This window comes from Neoarius graeffei, chromosome 19 (genome assembly GCF_027579695.1).
Source record: "Neoarius graeffei isolate fNeoGra1 chromosome 19, fNeoGra1.pri, whole genome shotgun sequence".
Taxonomy (NCBI): Eukaryota; Metazoa; Chordata; class Actinopteri; order Siluriformes; family Ariidae; genus Neoarius; species Neoarius graeffei.
Genome location: NC_083587.1, coordinates 10,171,330 through 10,178,471, shown reverse-complemented (window position 1 = coordinate 10,178,471; position 7,142 = coordinate 10,171,330). Strand labels below are relative to the sequence as shown.

General features: G+C 39.5%; 1 long non-coding RNA gene across 1 annotated transcript; it reads right to left on the bottom strand.

The window, feature by feature from the left end:
• Positions 1-256: 256 nt before the first annotated feature.
• LOC132867806 (uncharacterized) lies at positions 257-2,207 on the bottom strand. The gene is made up of 3 exons (XR_009650772.1): positions 2,018-2,207; positions 696-794; positions 257-472 (listed from the first exon to the last, which is right to left on the bottom strand). It is a non-coding gene; the product is annotated as an uncharacterized LOC132867806 (long non-coding RNA).
• Positions 2,208-7,142: the final 4,935 nt, after the last annotated feature.

Here is a 7,142-nt window from a genome sequence, read left to right as displayed (position 1 = left end):
ACACACACAGCAGCAGCACAGCGCTATCAACCAGAACAAAAGGAGAGCCATTAACCAAAACAAAAGCATTCTGCCCATTGGGGGAATGGGGAAATGTCAGCATTTTCCAAATTAGGTACATTATCCTTACAGCCCCATTATCACCGCCCTCAGTCAGATGTAAATAGGTTGTTGATTATTCAATGTAAGGAATGGCATATTTGGAATAACCCTAGATTAAACAAAAAGTAATGTGGAAGCCACCAACCTTTGGATAGGATTGCCATCAGCCATTATTTGAGTAAGGACCACATAGTCGAAAGTCCTGCCATCCTTCAGGAGATGGAAAACATCATCCTTGGCCTTTTCGACCACCGTTTCAACGACAGCTTCAGGGCTGTCTTTCATGCACGATCTGCGCAGATGACATGACAGTGTTTCTTGGGTCCTAAAACAGACTGGGCAAAGCAAATGGTGCCTGCGTACAGGTTTCCTGGAAAAAGAAAAGAAAGGCATGAAGTAAGTGTAGTTAATATAGGAATAATAATAGGTTAATTCACAATAGGTTGAATAAAAGAAGGTGCATGAAAGGTACACACAAGAAAAACACAATTGGTCTTTTTCAAAAGCTAAGCATATACTCTGAACATCGCAAGAGCAAAACTAGCTGCAGCTATTCACAACACAATATCCGAGCAAGTATTAATGTTCCTTACTTTGAATCCAGGGCAGCACGGTGGTGTAGTGGTTAGCGCTGTCACCTCACAGCAAGAGGGTTCGATCCCCATGGCCGGTGAGGACCTTTCAGAGGATTTCTATTCTGGAATCAAAGATTAATGCTCTGCCAAAGACGGACAAATTAAAAGCGATATCTCAGGAAAGGAGTACTGAAACAGTGGCTGAGAATGCAGAGATTGCGCTCCGACAGACTGAGGACATTGCAGACCAAGTGGAAGAATTCATAACTCAAGCTGTACAAAATGTGAGTACTGAAAACTGGCAAATGATGGGTGCTAAGCCCAAAAACAAAAACAGAAGAGTAATTACTTCAACACCAGCTCGTTCTACAAATTATAATAGGATCTACAATCCTATGGAAAATCCACAGCCCATAAAGCTTCAGAATAAATTTGAATGCCTCAGGGATGTGGAAGAGGATTTGTCAAGCGGAGAAACACATAGTAAAAAGAGATCGCACCAAGATCGAAGAGCTGTGAGAAGAGGTAAAAAGCAGCTCGTAACACCACCTGATCCCACAACCCTTGTTCTTGGTGATTCCACTGTAAGACAATTAAAAGGGTATGAGATGATTATTTGTTGTCTTCCAAATGCATCCATCTCTGACACCAAAGACAGCATTTTGAAACTCATGTCCGAGCATAAAACTATTAAGCGTATTGTTGTACATGTGGGAGCAAACGATGTTTTCAGAGAACAGCTGTTTGTCCAAGATGATTTCAGAAAACTTTTTTCTGAGCTCTATAAGACTGGAATTCAATCTTTTATCAGTGGCCCACTCCCAGCGAGAGGAAGTTTTGCTTTTTCTCGACTCTTCAGTCTTAACACCTGGCTTGGAAAAACTTGTTCTTCATTTGGTATGAATTTCATAGACAATTTTAATCTTTTTTGGAATCGCAAAGAATTCTACAAGCCAAATAGCACTGAACTCAGCTGGATTGGAGCCAAAGTCTTAGCAGACCACTACAAACTTGCAATCTTTTCTCAGCCAGCACCGAGAAAAACAGTTGATAAGATGTCGCAGACTGACATAGTTACAAAGCCTAAACAATCATCTTTGCAAGTCGTCATCAAGGACACACAAACATCTGACTTGCAGGCCTCCCAACATTCAAGGACAGACGACTCCACTTCTCCTCGGATGGATTTCCCAAATAGCATGAAAAAATTGCTCCCAATGGCTACACTCTCTTTTTCCAGCCCAAATTTGTCGCGACAAGCAGTGTACCCAGTTCATCAAAATTGTGTTCATCCAGGACTTTCAGCTGGCTACAAATCTTTTTCACCATCCAAAAGATACATGTCATCTCCAGTCCTTTCACCCTCAAACCAAATGGAACATTTAGAAAGTCTTGTTTGATGTACTCTGGGTCCCTGCAAATGGATGTAGAAAAAAGCTGGGATCCGATGTTGACACTATTCCTGTGTTGATAAGAAACAGAAAACATAGAGCACATTTAACCCTGGGGGTGAACCAATCTAATCTCCTTCCTGTTTTAAAACAGCATCAGAGTGCACAACCAAATATTACTGTAAAACTAGCCCTTCTGAACATTAGATCACTTTTAAACAAGTCATTTTTAATTAATGATCTTATTTGTAAACACAATCTTGATTTTTTGCTTCTAACTGAAACCTGGCTGGATCAAGCAAATAGTGCTACCACCCTTATCGAAGCAGCTCCCCCAAATTTTAATTTTTTGAATGTTACCCGACAAGGGAAAGGTGGAGGGATCGCAAATATATTCAAAGTCTCTTTTCAATGTAAACAATCCTCACTTGGTGATTTTATGTCCTTTGAACACTTATGTGCACTTGTTACATGCTCTCCTAACATATTATTATTAACTATTTACAGGCCTCCGAGACATTCAGCCAAAGTCTTTCTTGAAGAGTTTGGTGAACTGTTGTCAGTCATTTGCTTAGAGTTTGATTGTCTTATTATATCTGGGGAGTTTAACTTGCATGTAGATAATACTGATAACATTTATGCCAAAGAGCTATTTGCAATTATTGATAACTTTAACCTAGTACAACATGTACAGGGACCGACCCACTCTCGTGGTCATACTCTTGACCTCGTCATCACAAAGGGTCTTACTGTTTCTTATACTGTTGTTGACCTGGCCTTATCTGATCATTTCTGTGTTTTCTTTGAAGTTTCTATGTCTCCTCACATTCAGAATAGCTCAACGACTATAGGCAGGAGAGTCATAAACGACAACACATGTGCTCTTTTTAAGCAAGCTCTCTCTCAGAACTCAACCAAAATGTCAGACTCTGTAGATGATTTACTGGAATTTTTTAATTTAAATATGACCCAAATTATGGATGATATTGCTCCATTCAAAATAAAAAGAGTCAATGATAAGCAGAAAGCACCATGGAAGCAGTACCCGGCTGTTAAACTGCTAGAGAGAGAATGTAGAAAGACTGAAAGAAAATGGCGCAAATCTAAACTTCACATCCATTATCAAATCCATAAAGAGATGCTATGTAATTATAATTATGAAATTCGTAAAGCAAGACAGTCTTTCTTCTCCAATATCATCAGCAGGAATATGAACAATGCCCGTGTGCTATTTTCAACAGTTGAGAAGCTAACTAATCCCTCACCACAATTAGCACCTGAACTTCTCTTAGTTAATAAATGCAATGAGTTTGCATCTTTCTTCAAAGGTAAAATTGATAAAATACGGCAGAATATTTCTCATAATATATCTCAGCTGCAAAAAATTGAAAAACTGCAATCACCAATGACACAGATAGATAACTTTAACACAATGTCAGAATTTTGTTTAATTGATTATGAGACTCTTGAAAAAACTGTACAAAATCTCAGTTCCTCAACATCTGAACTGGACATTCTGCCCACCAACTTTTTTAAGTCTGTTCTTCATCTTATAATTACAGATGTGCTTCAAATTATAAATACATCCTTGGAGACTGGTGTTGTTCCTGTGTCCCTAAAAAAAGCTGTTGTAAAGCCCCTTCTTAAAAAAAATAATCTGGATCCTTCAGTGTTAAATAATTACAGGCCAATTTCAAATCTACCATTCATCGGGAAAATCCTGGAAAAAATTGTCTTCAATCAATTAACTGCCTTCTTGATATCAAACAGTCGTTTTGATAATTTTCAGTCAGGATTTCGTGCCAATCATAGCACTGAAACAGCGCTGATTAAAGTTATAAATGACATACGTCTTAATACTGATGCAGGCAAAACATCGGTCCTGGTATTACTGGACCTCAGTGCAGCTTTTGATACTGTTGATCACAACATACTGCTATATCGACTTGAACACTGGGTTGGATTGACTGGTAAAGTTATAAATTGGTTAAAATCATACTTAAAAGATAGAAGCTTCTTTGTTACCCTGGGAAATTGTTCCTCAACGTCAATGCCCTTGACCTGTGGTGTCCCCCAGGGGCCGATTCTTGGACCATTACTTTTCAACCTTTATATGCTCCCACTTGGGCAAATTATCAATAAAAATTCAATTTTGTATCACTGCTATGCAGATGATACCCAAATTTATTTTGCTCTATCACCTAATGGTTATGCCCCCCTTGAATGTCTCTACCAGTGTATCGATCAAATCAATAGCTGGATGTCACAAAATTTTCTTCAGCTGAACACAGATAAAACAGAAGTAATTCTATTTGAAAAAAAAGATGAAAGACTCAGGATTACCACTATTCTTGACACAAAAGGGATTAAAACTAAAGAAATGGTTAAAAATCTTGGTGTTTTCATTGACAGCGAGCTAAACTTTGACAGTCACATGAAAGCAATCACTAAAACGGCATTTTATCACCTAAAAAACATTTCCAAACTAAGAGGACTTATGTCAAAACATGATCTGGAAAAACTAATACATGCCTTCATCTCTAGTAGGGTTGATTACTGCAATGGCCTTTTCACAGGCCTGCCAAAAAAGACTATCAAACGACTTCAGCTGGTTCAAAATGCAGCGGTGAGGGTTCTCACACGAACAAAAAGAACAGAGCACATTACTCCAATTCTAAGGTCCCTTCACTGGCTTCCAGTAAGCTACAGAATTGACTTTAAAGTATTGCTGCTGGTATACAAATCTCTAAATGGTACAGGGCCCAATTACCTCTCTGATATGTTGCAGCGGCCTAACCCAATCAGATCTACCAGATCACAACAGAAAAATTTACTATTAAAACCAGTTGTTAAAACAAAGTGTGGTGAAGCAGCTTTTAGCTACTATGCAGTACAGCTATGGAACCAACTGCCAGAGGACATTAAAAATGCTCCTGCTGTTGGCAGCTTCAAATCTAGGTTAAAGACCAAGCTGTTTTCAGATGCTTTCTGTTAAATAATTAATATTTTTACATTTTTTATAATCTTTACTTTCTCTGCATGTTTTAAATTTACTTTAACTTTATTCTATTTTATTCTGCTAGTTTTCTTTCTTTTTCTCCTTTTTCTTTTTGCCATTTTAATATTTTATTTCTACTATTGTTTAATTATTATTTTCTTTTAATTCTTTTAATTAATTCTTTTAGAATAAAGATAAAATTATTTTATGTAATTTTATTTCTCTATTGTTTACTGTTTTTGTTTTTACTTCTGTAAAGCACATTGAACTGCCATTGTGTATGAAATGTGCTATATAAATAAACTTGCCTTGCCTTGCCTTTCTGTGTGGAGTCTGCATGTTGTCCGTGTGGGTTTCCCCCACAGTCCAAAGATATGCAGGTTAGGTTAACTGGTGACTCTAAGGCCAAGTTTACATTAGACCGTATCTGTCTCGTTTTCTTCGCGGATGCACTGTCCGTTTACATTAAACCGCCTGGAAACGCCGGGAAACGGGAATCCGCCAGCGTCCACATATTCAATCTAGATCGTGTCTGGTCCGGTGCTGTGTAAACATTGAGATATGCGGATACGCTGTGCTGAGCTCTAGCTGGCATCGTCATTGGACAACGTCACTGTGACATCCACCTTCCTGATTCGCTGGCGTTGGTTATGTGACGCGACTGCTGAAAAACGGCGCGGACTTCCGCCTTGTATCACCTTTCATTAAAGAGTATAAAAGTATGAAAATACTGATGCAAATACTGCCCATTGTGTAGTTATGATTGTCTTTAGGCTTGCCATCCTTCCACTTGCAAGTGGTAAGTGATATGTGCTGGGATCACACACACAGCGGCTCAGTCCGGAATCACAGCTTGTGCACTTCACTCGCGCGCTCTGTGAGCTGCGCAGGGCCGGAGTGCGCACCCTCCAGAGGGCACTCACTGTTCAGGGCGGGGTGATTTGGAGCGCAGGATGCCTGCGGAGCCAAGCGTATCTGTGTATTGGCGTTGCTATGTGCACGCGAATCATGTATTGGTGTTGCTGTGTGCACACTAATCGTTTTAAAAACGTTAATCTGATGATCCACTGATACGGTCTAATGTAAACCCCACCTAAATTGACCGTAGGTGTGAATGGTTGTGTGTGTCTATGTGTCAGCCCTGTGATGACCTGGTGACTCGTCCAGGTTGTACCCTGCCTTTTGCCCGTAGTCAGCTGGGATAGGCTCCAGCTTGCCTGTGACCCTGTAGAACAGGATAAAGCAGCTAGAGATAATGAGATGAGACTTTGAATTCATATCTCAGCAATGAGTGAAGCTCTGGACAAATTGAAGACAAAGAAGGTAAAAATCTGAGCACAAGACTCAAAGGCAAGTAGCAATTAAAATTGCTTTTGTGGTAAAGGAATAAAGCTACTTAGTAGTAGCGGTACTGGAAATATCTTCTGCAGAATCTCCAGCAAAAGGCTCAAAGGCACGTAGCAATGACAATGAAATCTGGCAGAGTATTCAGCAGTCTCCAGCAGAACTTCAGGGTAGAGTGGCCTAGATTCTGCCTCTGGTATTTATACTTACAGAAATGCAAATGAGGGTGGGGCTACGTACAGGTTGGACTCTCCCATCCATCTGCGGTTTTCAACCAGGTTTGTTGAAAAGCAATGTTTCAAACCATACATGACAACATACACTGGTCATACAGGCCTAGACATTAAGCATTTACCACTGGTGGCCCATTGGGTCAGTGGAATTGAAAAGTTACTGGCCCAAATGGAAAATGTGGTGGCCCGAATGCGTGTGGTACCCGAATCACAGCTGCCGCCGCTGCAAGCACCACAGGTGCTTGCACAAAGAGGGGGGTCCAGGGGCCCTTCCCCGGAAAATTTAGATTTTTCAATTCATATTTGTGCATTCTGGTGCATTTTAAGGTGAAATTAATGAAAATAAGATTATTCATATTTTGCTAACATTATTATATCTTTATTGTTTGTTCACATTGATATTTTATTGTTTGCATTTCTTGTTCTATCAATTTCTTAGTTACATTTAAAAATTTCCTTTGTTCTTGTTCTCTGTTTGTTTAACACATGCTGTTGATTA